This window comes from Micropterus dolomieu, linkage group LG02 (genome assembly GCF_021292245.1).
Source record: "Micropterus dolomieu isolate WLL.071019.BEF.003 ecotype Adirondacks linkage group LG02, ASM2129224v1, whole genome shotgun sequence".
In the NCBI taxonomy this organism is placed as follows: Eukaryota; Metazoa; Chordata; class Actinopteri; order Centrarchiformes; family Centrarchidae; genus Micropterus; species Micropterus dolomieu.
In genome coordinates, this window is record NC_060151.1 from 23886211 (window position 1) to 23905123 (window position 18913).

General features: G+C 40.7%; 2 protein-coding genes across 4 annotated transcripts in view; both read left to right on the plus strand.

The window, feature by feature from the left end:
- Positions 1-18913, plus strand: part of LOC123967290 (zinc finger protein 385C-like) — a 611432-nt gene that overhangs the window by 498478 nt on the left and 94041 nt on the right. The gene's annotated exons all lie outside the window — the stretch shown is intronic.
- LOC123960032 (zinc finger protein 385B-like) overlaps positions 1-18913 on the plus strand; it is a 146757-nt gene that overhangs the window by 40886 nt on the left and 86958 nt on the right. Inside the window, exon 1 of one of the 3 annotated variants that reach the window (XM_046034522.1) lies at positions 16532-16554. The exons of 1 other annotated variant lie outside the window; for it this stretch is intronic. The gene's annotated coding sequence lies outside the window, so the exon portion shown is untranslated. Of the gene's footprint in view, positions 1-16531; positions 16555-17454; positions 17555-18913 lie in introns of those variants that run through there. One more of the 3 variants, XM_046034513.1, reaches the window with a different exon arrangement.

Genomic DNA, 18913 nt, shown 5'->3' on the forward strand with positions numbered 1-18913 from the left:
AAGTTTTATCTACAACAAAAAGTAATTTGGATCATGAGTTGATGTTTATCACAGAATAATGACTGTTAAATATCGTGTTGTTAGCTGAGACTAACTTTGAACAATCAGGCTTTGAGTGTAAGAACACAAGATGCAATATTGACTCAAATGTGTATCTTCCTTTACTACTGGCTTGAAGTATTTTCAATTTCCATATTTTGGGGAATGTAAACCCTTAGCATTATGTAAAACTACAGTACATTTGCTTTAAACCCTCCAGAATTTGCCAGAATATATTATGGAGAAACAAATGGCACCCCCACATTATGTACATATAAGTATTAAAACATGAAAATAACTAAACCCACAACAGCTTTTGACATCATGTCTCTCAGTGAATGAAATAAATATGAACCCATGTGAACCCATTTACCACACAATTTCCCCTCACAATATCACTTCAACTCTAGGTTTTACAGTTTTAACATTAACAGGTGAGTGAGATCTCTGTGTTGAAAATCTACTTTCACCTAGCATCTCAGAAGCATCTGTTGTAAAAGTGAGAGTTAAATTCCTAGCTGCATCACGACTTCTCTCCATCTTTAAATTAATAGTGCGCAGGACCTCGAATGCACCAAAAAGGTCTCTGGTTTAATCAGTCTGGATATCTCAAAATTGCAGTATTTATGGTGAGTAGTAAGGCTTTTACAAAACTCACCTGGGAAAATGTTCAAGATTTATGAAAATGTTCTGACTCCCTTGGGGTGGGTAATAACTTTGGATACTGTAGGTGGGTTTTGAAGCACTTTCTTTTGTCAGTTGAGTGTGGGTTGATTCGGTGGAGTGTTTGTCTAATTTGAAAAGGAGTGGGGGGCTCAGGAGGAGAATTAGTGTGGGAGGATTAGAACAAGCTCTCAGGTCTGCCCTGAGCCCTCTCAGGGGTTGAGACCAGCAGTGTGAGGATGTGTGGGCATCTTTCAACTCTAACAATGTAAATTCTGCCCTCCACAAAAAGTCAAGGCACCTTCTATCGACAAATAAAATTAAGTTAATTTACGCAAATTAGTGCAAATTATGCACTATAGTAAATAACAGTAGTTCCTATTTAACAGGGCCTGGAATCTTCCATGCATAAACAGCAAACAAAAACTTGTCATTTCATCCATAAAATTTGACATGGTGGTTAAAATTGTGCTAGATGTGGTTGAAAAGTGAAAAGATGTCTAGGTTACTTATAACTGTTGTTTCAACAGTATTTCAGTGTGTAGCAGTCATAGCTATATATTGAGACCATAGACTGTATATAAGAAGTGGACGTAGTCATCGTGACGTCACCCGTTGGTTTGTGGACTGCCATTTTGAACCCTCGAGTTTGGCTGATAGGGCGTCGCCATGTTGAGTTTTTGCAACCAGGAAGTGCCCGGAAGTGACGATACGGCGGAGCCAATGGCTGTGTGTGGCGCTAGCTAGCTTGCTTAGCTAGGGGCAACTGTAACTCATGTTAACTGTCATTTTAACAGGGCTGATAACTTTGTCTAGCGAACAACAGTCTTAAAACTAAATGTACTCACCAGAGAAAGTGAACAGCTAATAATCCTAATAAGCTTTTTCAGTGGTACTGGTTAAATTTACACAGTGCCGTGGGTACGAGTCGGCTCTAGCCTGATTGACAGGTCGCCATGGTAACGACTTGTCAATCATAGATAATCCCGCCCTGAAACATACTCTGCTTGTTGTCTATTTAAAATAAATGGGACCATAATTGAACATCATTTTGTATTGAAGAAGACTTGAAACTGCGACTGAGACCATGAACTCATCAGTAAAGTGTTTACTGGGGTAATTATTCAGCTGAGAAGTAGGGTAATTTTCTCATTATTTCTAATGGAGCAGGACTTCTTTTTGCAACCAGAAGAGTCGCCCCCTGCTTGATTTTCAATAGAATGCAGGTTTCAGGGACTTCCGCATCGGTTTCATATTGTAGACCGGAAGCTTCCCGCTTGATTGAGACACTGTCATTGAAATCACGTAGCCTGAATGTCCAAAAAATGTTTTAACCGACACACAAATGACCAAATCCATGCCTACTGGGAATGTATTTTCTGGATGTAACAACCCCTAATGTATATAAAATAATATTCTTTTAACACACTACTGCCATACTGTCCCAAACCCCTGCCTCCTTCTTTTTTATCGTTCATCTATAGCTTTGTAACCTTGTGACCCTTCACCCTTCAGCAGTCAGGAAATTACACTGACTCACCGCCGCACTCCATGTCTTTTCTCTGTTCCCTCTCTGCCTCTTCTGCTCAAGGCCAATCTTCAGTCACATTAGCTCTTTAGCCTGTGGTGTATGTGACGCAGCGAGCTGCTCTCATCACTGTTAAGGAAGAGAAATATAATGTGAGAGAGCACTGAACGTGCCAGCAAACTGTCCAAAATACGGTTGTGTGTCGGACATGTGTATGACTCATATTTTATCAGTGACAGAGACCTTGCCAGACTACGTTTAGAAATGCTTCTTTTGATTTTAGTCAGGCTGTATATTTAAATGCTTCAGTCTATATTCTGTGTGTATATACAGGGAATTTAATGTTTTGTGACTTCTGAAACATTTAGTATTGTCAGTTAGTTTGTTCACTGTTGATATGACACTGGTTTCTGGCTGTTAACAAATAGTATGTTTAACATGTAATTAAATCTTCAATATCCGCAAATGTATTTGTCGTATTATGTTGTTGAATAAGTTCCTCATTTAAGAATTAAAGTGATAGTCCTTGAGATTTGAGTCATACTTGATTGAGCAACACCCTGTGTTTCACCATGATGCTTTAATTTTGAAGGAGCAGCAGAGACCAGTTTGCAGTAGCAGTAACTTAATACAACTAGGTGTTCAGTATATGTACGGACAAATCAAATGTCAGAGCAGCTACTGTTCACAGTACATTAATTTCTTATTAAAGGCCTGTTGAAAGCCACAGAAACAATCATAGTCTGTTAACAGTGTTGTTAATAATAGACTGCTAGCAATTAACCTTATGTACAGTGCTTGTATAGGCTAACGTACTGAAATGAATGTGATCGCTTGGACTAGCGTCAGACTCAACGTACTACAGAACGGGAGACAGTCATCAGCGCTGAATGTTGCCGGCTGTATGAATGGTGATGCATTCGCTTGTTGATTTGTATGAATTAAATTGTTCAAATCGGCAAAGTGATTGGTTATTTTCACTTCTAAATACAATTTTGATTCAGCTGTAGGAACAGATATAGTCATCAATGTATTAAATAATGCAAATTCATTGAATGATAATTGTTGAAAATGCCAACCATGAATAGCATCAAAAACAGGGTTTGATTTCATGGACTTTGGATAAAAACACACAGTGGATTAACCTTTTAATTGAAGTAAAAGTAACAAGTGACAAGTATTCCCTATGTCACACATATATGGCTACACCCCATCCTTCAGATTCATTTATGTCTAAATGGTAATGTCTATTGTGCTTGTCATGTTGTTTCAGCTAGTGCTTCTCCAGATTGCCTGCCATAATACAACTAATTGCCTTTTGACCTTTTTCATTGTTGTCATCTCCCATTATGTGAAAGGACCATTAGCTGAGTGGGGTTATGCAGCCCCAGCCGAAGCTCTAAGCCTCCATACTGAAGATGAGAAGTAAACAGAACCCAAAGAGACTTATTGGAGTAGGCTCTGCCTGGGAAGCTGCGACCAATTTCCCAGAAAGTCTTTCCCATCTTGTATGAAAGATAATCATTGACTCGAGTATGTGTGTGTGGAGGGAGAGAGGGAGTGAGAGAGTTCATATAATAACCAGCAAAACAGCTTCCTAAAATACAGTCAGGCTCATCCAGGAGTCTGACGTTGTATTTCGACTTCTGATACTGCCACAGTCTCAGACTGTAACAACTATAAAATGATTAGAGTGACATACTCTTTATTTCATCCCGTGTGTGTGTGTGTGTGTCTGTGTGTGTGTGTAAACTAATATCAGAATAATCTACCACAAAATGCTTAGCTGCAGGGATGTGGTTTGACAGTGTGGAGGAGTAGTTGAGGCACAGCTGTTGTTGGGATGTAGGTGGGACATAGAGAGGTGTCTTAAATAAGGCTCTGTTTTTATTATATATTTATTACATTTTTTAAGTGTATGTATGTGTATTTAGTCTGCTGGTTTGTCAAATGCCATATATATGAAGACATTATGGACCCCAGGAAGACTTATGGGAATCCCAATAAACAATTCAAATATTCCATAAAATTAAAAAATTATACTCTCAGGGATAAGATGCAGTTCTTTTTCAGATGTTGCTTGGGCTAAAATCATAAGTAAACATTTACTGTTGCAGCCAAAATGATAAAAGCTAATCCACTTTGATTTACAGCTGTGTGTGTGTCACTGTTTGTTTCTGATCAGCATCCCACTGCACTGATGGCCCAGCTAGTACACCTCCCCATTGACTGGCATGTAAATCAGGTGGGATTAGGCATCAAGTGAGTACAAATGTGATGGAAAATGGCTTGAATCACATGCTAAGTCCCCACTGGCCTGTAATCCACCGGCCTTAACTTGGAAGAGTCATCCACTAGGTAAAGTGTGTGTGTTTTCATCCACGTGCAAGCATGTGCGTTAGTGCGAACCCCGCACTCTCTGCACACATGAACCAAATTCCAATTGCTTACACTCCTTTGCAAACACATCCATTGTCATAAAAGTTGTTGCCCTCTGAGTTACTTTATCTGCTTATTAATAATAATTAACTAATTAATGTGTGGAGGGATGGAGGGAGTGAGAATAAGAAGGCAAAGATAGAGACAGGGATGGTCTGGCTGGCTCGAGGCACCCCCCTTGCTGTTTTTTGAGCAACATCTAATCAACGTGTTTGTCCCCTCAGAGCCACAGACGGCCTGGTTGGTTGAAGATAGTCTTGCCAGCAAAGCAATAGATCAGTATCTCAAGGACAGTTTACCCCCACACCCATCACACATTAAACAGAGCACTGGCTTTGGGACAGTTGTTTTTGTCCTTTTCCTGTCAATCAGTTCTCATACTACCCCTGAACCCTATCAAACACAGACTGAAAAATCCTTCTGACCCTTCCCACCCCCTTGTTGCTTATTGCCTCTCTGCCAGGTGGTCGAGGTTACATTATCATCATGATTAACAGATGGTAAATAATCTGCACAGAGAGGACTGAAATCCCTTCAGCGGATGGGGGAAAGGTGAAGTGTTTTAGATGCAGCCCGGTTCGAGAATTGGTTTTGTGCCTGGAAGATGTAAGTAAGGAAAGTGCATCAGTAGTGCTGTTTCCTACCTGAAGTGTTACAGAGGTTCCTAGCTGCCCAAATTGACAGCAGCAGAAATCATGCAGTGTCAGTAGTGGCATTAGGGGACCCAAAACAATTATAAAATGTTAATAGTACAGCTGTCAACTATGAAGCGTACTTTGACAGAAATAAAAGGTGGGAGTGGGTCAAGAATTTTGTGTAAGCAGTTTCGTTTTCTGCTGAAGAAATAGGCCCCTGGACCCTGATTCTGTATAGAGATTGTGCCCTTGAAGTTTTAAGTAACATTTTCTGATCCTGTTAGCCCCACAAACCAACTTCCATTTTCCTTCAACTTCACAAAATCAGAGGCATCTGGGCTTGTGACAAAAACATGTTTTTGTAATTTGGGTGAACTGATCCTATAATAAGAATTTGTGAAGCTATATACATATGAAGCAGGAAATTGCTGGAAAATTGAAGGTGTGCACAGTTGACTTTCCTTGAATAAACAAAGGTCTGTAAGATTTATTTTCACAAGCCCTGATACTGATCTCACTGCAGTTTCCAGAATGTGTGTGTATATTGGTCCGTGTGTGTGTGTGTGTGTGAGTGTGCTGTTTGCCCTAGAGATGCATCAAGGCAGATATGAGCACAAAGAGACCTCAACACAAACACACATGCATACACAGATGCCTCATGAATTCATAGTAGAGTCATTTGAAATGAGTGTTGTCCATGCGACAAGCAGAGTGACTGTCCTCTGTGGAGGAGAGAGGTAATTCTCTTTTACACATCATTAGCCCCTCTCATCTGTGTGTGTGTGTGTGTGTGTGTGTGTGTGTGTGTGTGTGTGTGTGTGTGTGAGAGCAGCATCTGCTACACCCAATCGGAGCTGCTCATCAGTCCTGGACCACTCCAACTCCACATCACTGTACGATTGCATCTCATTTCTGTCTCATCTCTGTGTCGGGACCAGCCCTCATTTCTTCATTTTTCTCTCCCTCTTTGTCGTTTTTTCTTCCTCCATGTCTCCTATTCTCTCGTCACCTCTTTCTCTCGGTGATGGAAAGACACAATCAGAGTCACTCTTGTTTTTACCTCAAAGTCCATTTGGTATTGGAAAAGTGATTTAATTTCTCTCCTCTCATTCAGCAACCTCTGCGGCTGCTCTCATTTGTAGTGTAAAATAGGCTGTAATGGCCACACACTGCTGTTCTCCTACCTGGAATAATAACTGAATGAATTCATGAGTAATGGGGTTGATAATGGTGTAATCAGCTGAAGAATTATTGTGTGAACGCAGTGTGTGCACCATAACCTTTTCCTGCCCTCTATCTGTGATCTATGTAATTCTATTGGTTACTACTGGTGAATATGAATACTACGAAGGCTGTGAGACAGCTCAGGCACACATATCTAGTCAGAAGCAGAGTATTTAGTCACATTTTGACAGAATAATTTGTGTTTGGAACATCATGAGCACATGGATTGGAAGATGAGTGGATTATACTGCAGGGGTGGTTTAAGAAGTTCCTAGGGGTGTATTTTCTTCCATTGTATCGTAAAACTAAGCTGCCTCAGCTACCATATTTGCAGAGAATCTGATATCAAATTCACACACAATGATTACGAAAAGACCAACAAAATAAACCACGCAAGCAGCCTGTTATCCATAACACAAACAAACCTGCAATTCTACACGCATTATTGTCAGAAGATGAGGTCCACAAATTCAAAATTCGGAATGACATGATGCTAGATTTTATCTTGATTTTATGTGTTTCTTATATTATTCATTTGCATTACTAAAATGCAAATGGTTATTTATCAGTTAGTTTCAATCTTGTTGCTTCCAGGGTTTGCTCAGGTTTCTTTAGTGGGAACTAAAGGCCAGTTTATACTTTTACACCGTAGCCACGCCATTGTGCATCTTCGTCGCTTTGCAATTACACTGCCAGAACGCTAGTTGGCAGTTGGGTTTCTTGTTTCTTGTGTGGACTTCTTCTGGCCAGTTCGGTTAACTTCCGGTTTAGCCCCCTGCTAACTTGAACGGGGGTAAAATGATAATCGCAGGCTAGACTTTCCAAATGTTATTGGACAAAATAGGTCAAATTCTGTTTGTGAAATGAGTCATTTTGCAGGAGTTGTGACACTCAAATTTTTTCACCATTTAAAAATTTATCCACCATTTTACAGCCACTGGTTTGGCTACTAGTAAAATTGGCTTCAATGCACAGAGCACTTCCTGGGGACTTGGAGGAAATGCGATACTACCAAGCCGACCAATCACAGTTCTTGCGGTCTGTATCTCTGCAACGCGTAGTTACATTTTTGGGGAGGTGCGCGTCAAGCTATGGCGTAGGCTACGTTGTATGGTACATGGCTACGGCGTAGGGTACGCGGCTACTGGTAGGCTACTGTGTACCTGTGGCGTAAATTTGACGCAGAAGTATAACTTGGCCTTAAGACTCTCCCTTATGTCACTTTAGGTTCATGCTGTATGCAGTAACCAGGTAGACACCAAACATTAACTCTCCATATTCTTTCTCCTTCCTCTTCCTGCTACTGTAGAGAGCAGTCGTGCTTTTCCTACTCTCCCCTCTTATCTTGGCTTGCTCCTATTTTCTGTCTACTTTGGTCGTGTGGAAACTTTTCTCTTTTGACCACCTGCCTGCTGTCCTCCTGAAACCATCTAAATGGAATTAATCAACTGGTCACTCAGCGCTATTGACAAGAATTTCACCCAGAGACGTGCTTCACCGGGTGAGCCGAACTGTCCCAGTGGAACATTCGCTGCAGGCTACGCTCGCGTGGGAGACCTGGCAAGCGGTTTGCTTGGATGTTTTATCTGTGGAGGACATTGAAGATTTATGGATAATTGGAATTTTGTTAGTGGGCTTCCTGATTATTGGGCTTGGAATTTTCCTAATGTATCGTAAAATTAGTAAGACAGCCGCCAGCAAATTTACCCAAAAGCTGTCTGGGGAACTTAAAGAGTGCTTAAATGGGGTGAACGAAAAGCTGAAGGTTTTACATCAAAGGGCTGATCAGAACGGTGAACTGTTTTGTAACCTCTCAGACCGGTCTGTGGAAGCGCAGAGGAGGATTGACACCATCGGGGCAATGAAATTAGAAGAAATGTTGAAATCACTATATGAACTGGATGCACGTATGACGCTGAGGATGAGAGCGATTGAAGGACACTGATCCGGATAAATGTTACCGAATCAACCTAAATTGGATTAAAAATTATTGTCTTAGTGCCCCTTCCCTCCCCCTCCCCTCCTCCACCCGAGCGGGAAAACGACTTGCAGCCGGCCTTCCTATCTTCTCCTGCGCACTGGTTTATCTCTCCTCAAGGACAAGGCCAATGAACTGAACTTTTTTTAACAACATAGCCAGTCTGAAGACTCATACTTCACAAACAGAGACTTATCTTACTCACACCATAAAACCCCCCTCCCCATCCCGAACTGACTGCCTCGAAACTGCCCTCTTTGTTTCTCTTCCTCTCATGTCACCTCAGAAATCCCACCATGTGACCGCATTTAATGTGTGTTGCCTTGTGTATTATTATGTATTGTATGTTGTTATGTCATGTATACTATGTTGCTGTCTGCATTAATTCTTTTCTGGAAAGCGAATGGCAGCGCTGAATATAGCTGCGGCCCGGAGGCTTGCTCCAATAGAAACAAATTTCACTGTGTACTTGTGCATGTGTGACTATCTATCTATCTATCTATCTACATATTAGTAAAATCGTTCCATATATATGGAAACCCCCAAAGGTTCACGGTAAAAATATGTTTTTAGGACTATTTGTGTGCTCCTTGCGCATCAGTATACTAGATCAGCTCATTGAACACAAAACATATTGCGATGGAACGCAAAACACATTGCAAGGGAACGCAAAAGTAGTCCTCAAAAATATTCTCGCTCTGACTCTTTGGGGGCCTCGTATATATGGGTTGGCGGAGTGAACTAGTATTTAGAATTATAATTATAGAATTATAATCTCATAAAAAATGTATCATTCAATATCTTCAGAGTTTCTTCAGGACCCTTTATTCTCGTCAACGTGGAAAGTATCTGAAAAATCATACTGTACAAGCATACATACATACAATTCCCAACCTTTTCCTATGCACTGTTTACAAAGTTTACATTGACATTACAGACCTTTGAGGGAATGCTGGAGCCCCCAAAATGGAGTAAGCTGCCATCTAGCTTCTTAGCTGTGTAACACCTTCCATTTTTTAAAATCCTCCTCATTTGGAGGCTAAACTGCACCACAAAAGAGACATGGTTTACAGACAGAGTTAAATAATGTTCGATACTGGAAACAAAATTAATAAAATAAACAGCCAAGTACAGAGAAAGGAAGAAGCTTATGCCGCTATTAAGACTGACTGACTAGTGTAGCATGTCCTAGCTGGCTAGCCTGTTAGCAGTTAGCGTATCAACTACAATAGTCACCAACTAGCTGTGTAAGTGGTCACTACATCACCAAATTTCTAGAATAAAATGTTTCACAGAGATATACTGATTAATTTTTCTATGCCACTTTTTGGTGTGACCAGGCCTTAATACGAAACAAGGAGTTTCTAATGTCTATCAGCGTTGAATCCATAATTAATTAATTAATTAATTGATTGATTAATTAAATCAAAACAGATATCAAACTCAATTGAAAGTTCACATTTGTCACCATTAAAGCTGTGGTATGTAACTTTTATGGATCACCATTAGTTCAAAAGACAAAACATGTCAGTACAGTATGTTTGTTGGCCAGAAACAAACAGGATATCGCTGTATGCCAGAATCTTACAAACAGCAAGATCACCATTCATCTGCTGTTCTTTGTTGAAAATAAAATGTGTGAAGACTCTTTCAGCCAATAGGAATTTAAAGGCAGAAATATGTTGTTTGGTTAAGCAGCTCAGAAGCATGTTTCACTACATTTCTGCATTGTCATTGTGTCTACCGGCTGCCCCAGATATAGAAATGGGTTGTAGCTAAAAAGAATCCACCAATGGCATCAAATGGCCATCTTTGCTGAAAAAGTCGATGGAGAAGCTTGTAGCAATGGAGACAAGTGGAGAGGTTGTTGGATCCCTTTTAATTTGGACCAGCAGGTATGTGGAGAATGCTGTCATACTCCTGCTGAATTTCCTATATAAACATCTGGAGGGCAAAAAAAGGCTCCTGCCAGACTTAATTTTGTTGACCTTTCTAAACTAACTGCCCACACATGCTGGCTGATAAGATGCTGTCGTATTTCTCTTGAGACAGTAATCTTGGGGAATATAGACTTTTTCAATCCTCGCTCTCTTCCTCTTTACAGCTATAGCACACCAATGGTTGATATTAAATTAAAGAAAAAGCAGTATCAGTCTAACACTAGCTGATAATCCATCCATGCCAGGTGGCCTAGGGTGTTTAAGATCCAGGGTTTGCTGTTGTCCCAAGATTGAGCTATGTGGCAGCAATGCTTGGCTGAAGCCCACCTGCCTCACTCTCTTATCTCTGTGTTTGCCAGTATGTTTCTGTACTGTCTGTTTCTCTGTGTTACCATTGGGGCATCAAGCTTGTGCAGTCGGAATTAGATCAAAGAATTAAGTTTCTTTTCGAGCAAAACCCAAAAATTTATCAAAACAAACTGAACAGCAGGAGTGACTGTCTCCCAGTACGAGACCAGAAGTTAATCAGAGTTTAGCTGGTGGCTGCTGCTGCACTTGCGCTCGTTGGTGATCCAAGCAACAGCACTCAGCCAAGGCCAACTTTGAGAGAGGCTGTATAGCCATATATCACACAGCAACTAAGTATAGTGCTGCTGTGACACCCAGTGACATTCTCACTTGTCACCACTGTATCCACTGATCCATCACACTATTCTAAGAGCGCATCCTGTATAATAGCCAGCCTGGAACAACAACAGCATCATTGAGTGTGTTATGATGATTTACATAAAATCTGGGGGAAATTCGGTTCCCATCCCCCTCCCAAACAAAACCCAACTCCCTGTTCCTTACCATTCCCGGAAGCCTTTTCCCGATAAGAAAAGCAGAAAGTAGCATTTATTCATATTAGAGCTGCAGATTTCTATATAAAAACGGACCTATGATTCCTGTCATGCCCGATCCCGTTGACTTTTTTTTTATTGTCCCATCCCAGTCCTGTGATGAATGGTGAAATTGACTCCCATCCTGCGGGAATCCCACAGGATTCTAGAAAAATGTCAGCCACTAATCAGAATACCTTTTAAGGTAATTTAATTTAATACGATTTCATACTTTTAATATACAAGTGTTTTAACCATTAGCCACCTCCAAGGGCTTATTATCTACATTTCATGTACAGGAGGTCCTGCATATTTGTGCCCTGACTGCAAACTTGCTCTTCAACACCTCCTGGGCTTTTGTCAGCTACTGGAAGTTGATCCACTGCTTCTAAATAGCTGTTAGTATGTTTATTCCTCTGCAGTGGTTTATTGTGTGATCGACGAGCACCAGTTGGCTTTGTCACTAGCACTAAGACAGTGATGGAGAGGGCACTTGATCCTAGCTATCATCCCAAAATATATTAGGAAACAGATACATAACCAAATGTGAATTGTCTGAACAGCCATAAAGAGCATGCAAATTCTGTTTACTGCCAAGTGCTGAATAATTGATATGGTGATAAAACTATTTTCCTACTGGAGTCATTTCAGCAGTTATGGCTGTTGTGGAGGCAACAGCAGAGCGTTTTGTTATTAATAGCCCAGTAATTGTGAGTGGCAACCTGATTGATTCACTTAACTTCCTGTGAGAGCAGTTGACGACGCACAGACATCATTCATGCAAATGTGTGCTTTCTCACACACTAATTTCATGCTCACACACCTTCCCAGTGTTAAAAGTGTCTGCTACATAATTAGCCTAGTTTAACAGGTTTAATGGTTTCTTTTTTTCGTGCTGATAGAAAAAGGGGGAAGATGTACCAGCGTTTGCCAAGAGGGAGAAGGATGTGTGTATGGGCTGTTACTGTATCATTATCATTACATCATTTCTTTACACACACACACACACACACACACACACACACACACACACACACACACACACACACACACACACACACACACACACACACACACACACACACGCACGCTGCAAAGTTTTTCCTCATGAGCCTACTCTGACCCCAGTCTAAACAGGTCCTTTGACCTTTTCACATCAGACAGGAAATTGGCAACACATTCAAAGGCTCAAACAGGCCCCAATGAGGTTAGTTTGTGCTGTGCCAAGTGAAGGGTAAGACGTGATGTTTAGTTGTTCAGAGACAAATCTGGTCACAGTGCAAGGAGGAATGTTAAGGGGCAACTTAATTGGCCCACAAAGTTCAAAGGTCAGGCTAGTTTGTCTTCTAACGACGACATGACAGTGTTTTTTTTTTTTTTTTGTAGACGCCACCAGAGGGACTTGAACGGAGTGTGTGTACTAAGTGTGCGTGTGTGTTAGCAGAGAAGTCTGTATGTGTTACCGTAATTGCACTTTATCAATCACGGCACAACCGCAGTGTTTCCCAGACTAGCCAACTTTCTCTATGCTAAAAGATTCTGTGAGACCCAGATACAACACAGAAATTCCTGAAAGCTGATTTATGACTGTGAATATGTTAAAGTGTCTGTTTTGCTATAGCTGCTTTTCAGCTCTGACAGCTTTTATGGCCTTTTTTGGAAAGCATCCAAACACAGAATGAGTCTGCAGTCTTTCTGAGTGTCAGAGCGTTAACAAAGCAGACACACTTCCTCATCAAAGACTTGGTACTCAGATTACAGGAGCATGCCCGTTCACCCTCCACCCTCTCTCCCACTGCTCTTCATCTCTGCCTTTACTTTCGCAGTCTCTGCAGGGGCAGCGAAGTGCAGCCGCTCTCTGATTGCTCTGACTTTGCCGATCACAGCAAGGATGCAGCATTAGGAGCACAGGCTCAACCACTTGCTCTGAAACTGCCATACATATGCAGCAGATACACGGGGTAGCAAATGCAGATTCTAAAATGTAAAATGTAATGAGTCTACTCCTGATGGCACAGAAAGTAAACAATTTTTTTTTGCAAATCCTTGCATAAAAAGCTAATACTTAATGGGTCTGCTGTGTTGAGCAATGACTGTGTTGTTCTCTAAAATGGAAATCAAAAATCTAAATGAAGTCTGAAGGTGAAGGTGACTCTGAACATTTATTTGCTAATGCTAATTCTTTGCTAAGAACGGGTGGTTTAAATCTACAAAGCTTCCTCCAGGTCGTACAGATTTGTACTTGAAATCTAATGAATTCCCTTGCTGAGGACTTGTTGACAGAAAGATCTGGATTAGGTCAACCTAGATTAGATTAAATCAGATTATAGGATTAGATGAAATCAGAGATGCAGACATGGTAAAGCCTCATGATCAAAGGGCTGTAAAGATGAACATTATTGTGGGCGAGAACAGCTGCGACTGAGGGACGGCAGGGATGCAAATTATGGTCTGAGGGGCCATTTGTGTGTCTTTGTGGTAGGTGAGATGCATGGTAATATACAGTATGCGATGGGAGCTCTATGGCGGTGGCCAGTGTTAATGTGCTATAGGTTCAACTGAAATGAACTCAGCAGGGACTATATGCATCACTACCTTTTATTCACCAAGTCAGTCTTTTAACAGCATTGTTCTCCTTTCTCCTGGTGTTCTCTCTCCTGTTAACACTGCAAAAAGGCAATTTAAGAAATTCAAAATATCTTATTTTAACATGATTTGTTGTTACATGGTTAAAAGCCTTTTCAAACACTGTTTGCGTTACATTATTAAACTCATTTCAAGGCAAAAGTATGCCAAACAGTAATCTAGCATTCTTTTCTTTCAGACACAGTCTTTTGTTTAAAAAACAACATCTAAGTAAGATTAAATATAATATTATTGTTATATTTATGGAATCTAGTTGACCTGAAACCGTAAACCTTTTCAGGTTTACTGTTAAAAACATCCATGTCAGAAGGGAAAAACACAATTCCTCCATCTGCGTAGAAAGGTGTGTGATGAAGGGGGGAAGGGTAGTGTCTGTGTTATAACCTCCTTGTAAAGCTCCTCACCATCAGGTGTAAAGAAGCATAAATACACAATTGTGAACAAATAATCGTAGTTTTAATGTTGGTTTTGAATGATTTTTATCTTATTAAAGCTGAACTTATCTCTATTTTTGTTTTAACAGTGAATCAAATGACTATGTATCATGTGAAAGTGGCTTGTGTCTAGAAGAGATTTTTTTTTGCAGTGTACGTCCAACATATGTCAAGCCCACTCTCTTTACCATTCCCCTTATGCTACTTTCAGTCACTGTACTCATCTTCCCACCATCTATATATAACACCCGCCTTCTAATAATTTCTGTATCTTCTTTGTGTGTCCCTGTGAGTAGCATGGCAACATAAATAACGAGTACTCGAAGTTCTGGGCAGATAATCCTTCCTCTTGTCGGAGCTGGCACTGGTAGTGCGACAGGGACTGATGGATGCAGGGGCAGCTTATTGGCAAGGACAGCTTGCATGCCAGCATCAACACCATAGTTGATCCCTGGATAATACGGTTGGATACTCACTCTTAGATGCCACAACACACACGCACACATAGATAGACATGTGCAGCTGAATCACACCCACATGCTGAAACAGCATTTCAGCAGCAGCAGTAGTGCTCTTTATTCCCCTTTATTGGGACAGTTCAGCCTTTGGTTTTTCCTCTGAGACCATTTCCTGCAGCGCTGATGCTTTGTGCTTTGTGCTGGTTTGTGCTTGCATGAATGTGCATATGTTTAGATTTATGAAGTGTGTCTCATTTGAATTCTCAGCTCCTCTATGTTAAGGTAGCCATTTTGCTTCATTTCCTGTAAAAATTCAACGTTAGATACCAGATACTTTGAGTTGAAGTTGTTTGGTATACCCCTCTCACTAAATTACATTTGTTTACAATGGAGCAGACAATATGTCAGTGTCTATCCGCATGTAAGGTACACCGATTCAGCTCTCTGTGTCTAATGAATTTCCTCCTACAGAACTAATGTCATTAAGGACAGGTAGGGATGAGGCTAATGCAATCAAATCCTTGCAGTAATTACAAGTCTCCACAGTCGGGGCCCCGATATGGCACACCAATGAAACGAAGCAGATCATTAGGAGTGCTTGGAAGAAAAAAAAATGACATCATCGAAGGCACCTCCTGCCTTGAAGTGTCATCAGTTGGAGCCAGTGAGAGGAACAAGACATTGGCTGAATCTGAAAATTTAGTGGATTTTTTTTTTTTAATTGGGCTGGACATATGACGCAAACAGTGTCAGTGTAACTGTGCAACATCTTACTCCTTCATTCTGAAAGTGTGTTTACAGTGTGTTTGCAGCTTGTCAACCTGTAAGGAGGAGGAGGAGGGAGGAAGGTGGCAACTCTGTCTGTGCGCTGCTCTCTGACCTGTTATGGGAAAACAGGCTTTGATACGTGATGTTTGTTTGTTTGTTTATTATCTTTTTAACAGGGACAATGCACAATACATGTATTGTACCAGATACAAGTAAAAGCAAATCTGTAGTAAACAGTCGTTTAGTTTAGTTGGGACATATAATGGGTGTGGTCACTAAGGGAAACATGAGTGATGTCATCATAATGAATGAGAAGTAAAACAAAACATAAAGGCAAAAATATGTTAAATTATCAAATAAAATTATATAATATAAAATATCAGTTAAAATATAACAGAATTTTGTGATAATACTAATACAAGGTGATGCATGAGGTTGTTTGATAATAATTACATCAGTTTAAAGCTGACATTGTTTAATTAGCCCCCTGCTGTCACAACTCAAGTAGTCTGTGGTCACAACACCATGGATTCCTTGAGGTTATACATGATTTATAAGAAGCTGTATGAGGTAACGTCTGCTTTACACATCTTCTCTGTCCCTCTAGAGAAGCAAACCAGAAGCTGTTCCCTGCCACAGATGCCAGCTGATTCACTGTGGTGTACTTTATATTCACAGAGTTTGAATCATCTTCCCACTTAAAAACATATTAGTGGAATAACATGTTTACATGGAGGGAGGAGTGTGCGTGCGGGTGTGTTTTTCTTCGTGTGATGGTACTGAGTGTGGTGCATGCAGGAATGTGCAAGTAGAAAAGGAAGTTTCTTAAGTAGCCATTTTCAGCGCTCAATCTCACCATATCAAAAACAGCACTGCACCTGTGCCAAAATGGGGTAGAGCGGGTCGTCCACTAATCAGAAGGTCAGTGGTTGGAACCCCGGCACCTCCGATCTGCAGGTCGAAGTGTCCTTGGGCAAGATACTGAACCCTAAATTGTGTTAGTGTGTGTGAATGTTACATCCACTGACATCAGTGAATGAATGTGTGTGTTAATGGGTGAATGGGACGTAGTGTAAAGCGCTTTGGTCGGAGGACTAGAAAGGCACTATGTAAGTGCAGTCCATTTACCATTTAACTGTTCCGTCCTGAAGGCAGTTGGTTTCCTCCAGTCTCCATCAGTCATGCTATCCAATCTAGAGCTGCCTCTCTGTTGTCTGAAGAGTGCATGCAATACCTGTTTGTCACACAAGCTGTGTGGGACAATTACATGATTTTCTCACTGGAGTATGGGGCTTGTACGGGCTCAGCAGATTACTATCGGAGCGTATTAAACAATAATTGCATTGGTGTTTAGAGAAGGAGATGAGTTGATAGGCACGTCATTCTTACTCAGCCAATTTCATCATTTTTAAATATATGCAGGATTAGAGTCTTATCTAAAAGCAAAAATCCATCTACTCTCTCTGCAAAAATCCATGTCCAGTCAGCTCTGAATTAATCCCATTCCCCAGACATCTGACAAAGCACACAACACCATCTGTATCTTGAGACTGATACAGCTGGCTTTAAATTTCTAGTTGAAATGAAAGAAATACTAGTGTAAAGATTTTTTTCTGGGATGGTGGACTGAAATTTTCTGGCAATGTTTACTGTAAAAGTGTGTGAAGAGGAAGCCTGTGCTAGTCAGTACTGATAATTCTGAGTGATTCTCTGAGCCATGCATGTCTAAGCCAGCGGTGGCAAATGTCCTTGATGTTATTTCTGAATCTGTTCATCAGAATACCGCCCAACACCACCGGCATGGCTCTTAAACAGGCCAGCTTTTTGTGTAACACCTCGGCCAACAGATGCCTCCTGGGATAAAGATGACTACTCATCATTAATTGGATTCATTCCTGGCTGGGAACACATTCTTCAAAAGGTCTGCCAAATACTGCTGTTACTTTGACCCTAACTCATAACTGCCATGGGAGTGTGTGTTCAGATGTTACAGATTGTGTCAGGCACAGGCAGAAACTGACAACTGATGTTAAAAGCACAGGCCAAAGCAGATTGTACAATAAATACAGTGTTAATTATGTAAAGTCCAGGCTGAATTGGACAATAAAGATCGTCTCTTCATCTGTGTGTGTGCAGTTGGTTGACTGTAGAGTGTGTGTGTGTGTGTGTGTGTGTGTGTGTGTTTTTAACTGTGGCTGAGCCTGGGTTTGTCCATGTCTAAGTATATCTATTGTTTGAATGGAACCTCTCCCAGTGTCTGTGGTTACTCCTATTGGGCAGTTCCCCAGTTGAGTTTGTGGTGAAATGTGAACAAGGCGAATATGGGCCTGTTTCACAGCATGGGCTAACTTTAGCACACTTGAGGCAGACGGATGTTTGAATAGTAGTGTTAAAACTGGACTGGTCTGTTTTTTGTGGTGGAAAAATGAACAGGGCCACACTGGATGGAGTTGACCTGTTCAGTCCAGCCTTTTGCAAATTGTGAAACCTGGTTTCTAATTCTCTTGCTAGGCTTGATTAAGGGAATGGCACGAACACAAGAAGAGAAGTCCAAGGAAATATGTCACTTAATAATAAGATGAGTAGAGAGAGGCAGTGCACGCAACTTATTCTTGTAAGATTTTGAACACAAGTCAAAGGAAAAGGAAGAAAATTTACTGAATGCTTCAAAAATACTTTATCAAATGTTTGACAAGGGCTTTTTAGAAGATGAATAATGCCAATGTCACTGAAATGCTGACTAAAGTATCTTTTGCACCTGTACCAATAATGCACCCATTTTATCCTTTGTCCAATAATAAAAACAGTGCGGTAGAATGTGTCTCACATAACTGTAGTAGATTAAAGCCCTTAAAGATATTCATCCAGTTGATCACTCAGAATTCTGGGGTTGTACAGTGGAGGAAAAAAGTATTTGACCCCTTGCTGATTTTGCAGGTTTGCCCACTTACAAAGAATGCAACGATCTATAATTTTAATCATATGTACATTCTAACAGTGAAAGACAGAATCCCAAAGAAAATTCCAGAAAATCACATCATATGAATTTATAAAAATTGATAACCATCTGATGAGGAAAAACAAGTATTTGACCCCCTGGACAAACAGCAAGTATTCTGGCTCCTACAAGCCAGTTAGTCTTTCTTTAAGACACAGCCCCAATCCCAACCAATTATCTACATCAAATACACCTGCCTCACCTCGTTACCTGTATAAAAGACACCTGTCAACACCCAAACAACCAGCATCCAACATCACCACCATGGGCAAGACCAAAGAG